Genomic DNA, 1378 nt, shown 5'->3' with positions numbered 1-1378 from the left:
GCCAGGTAACTGGGTACTGGGGGGGAGACCTCGGCATCGAACCGCGGGAGGGGGGAAGGAGGGCGAACGGTCACCGCCTGCTCTGGAACCTGCACCACGTTTTAAATCCTTTTAACGCACACGTTTCCCTCCCCAGTAAATGCTTTTGTCGTCTTTGTACAGAGACCCTCAAAAAAAGCAAAAATAAAAAGGCAAAGAAGAACTGCTGGGGGGGCTGGGGATGTGCCAGCGGCCCCAAGCCCTGCGAGCCAGGGCTGTGTCCTGGCCAGGCTGGTCCCCCCTGACCCCGCGTGCTCCCTTCATCCTTGCGGGAATTGAAAGCCTCTTGCTGGGACCAGTTAAGAAAAGCCACTGGAGGGGGAGCAGTGGCCCCTGCCAGCACCTCCCGGGGGTCTTGGACGAGGGGACGGTGAAAACCACCTTCTGCAGGAGCCCAGAGGCACCTCCCGGCCCTGTGGGGACAGCTGGCAGATGCCACTGGCCACCCCAGAGCAAGGGACAGAGGGCTGGGATGTCCGTCCTTCGCTCGAGGTGGGACAGAGGGACACCGCCCCCTCGCAGCCACCGCCACCTCCAAGGTCCTCAGCACCTTTTCAGCCCCTGCTGCAAAATGAATCAGTGCTGGAAAAGTGTCCCCATGGAAAAGTGTCCCCGTGGGGCTGGCGGGTGGCACCGGCTTTGCTCTTGCAAAGGCTGGGACAGGCCACCCCAAATGCACCTACAGGAGCCCAGCGCCGGGGGGGCAGCGGCCCCGAGGGGGTCAGGGCTGGAAGGACTTTTCCTTCCACGGTGGATGGGCTCAGGGAGAAACGCCACAACAACAACAAAAGCTCCCACCGCCGAGCAGCTGCGCAGGGGGAAGGAAAAAATATAGAAATTAAAATAAAAAACCCCTCAAGAGGTGCCTGGTGTATTCAGTGCGCTCTGCACCTTACAGAGCTTCTCATTCCTGCACGTCAGGTGTGAACGGGCAACCAAAAAAACCAAAAAAACCCAAAATCCAACAAATTTACACTTGGGATTTTGCAAACGGTGTCGCCCCTCGGTGCTGACTCGACGCTGCGAGAGTCGCTGGTCCCTGAGCACGCAGGGGCCTGCCACTGGGTATATATATATTTTTTTTTTTTTATATATTTTTTTTTTTTCTCTCCCCTCCCGTGTAAGGCAGGTTTTCCCCAGGCAGAGAAGCAGCACTTATTCAGGTGCATTTGTTTCTTTTTTTTAATTTATCTCTCTCTATAAAAAAGAAATCAAATCCTGTTAGTAGCAAGAAGGTCTCCGGCCCCCCCGTCCTCCCCCCCCAAACACTGCTGGCTCTAGAACTAAAAGAACCGTCTGTTTTCCATAGGAAAGGCCTACTCGGAAAAAAAAAAGCTCA

Source organism: Nyctibius grandis, chromosome 26 (assembly GCF_013368605.1).
Source record: "Nyctibius grandis isolate bNycGra1 chromosome 26, bNycGra1.pri, whole genome shotgun sequence".
Taxonomy (NCBI): domain Eukaryota; kingdom Metazoa; phylum Chordata; class Aves; order Nyctibiiformes; family Nyctibiidae; genus Nyctibius; species Nyctibius grandis.
Note: the sequence above shows the minus strand (reverse complement) of the source record.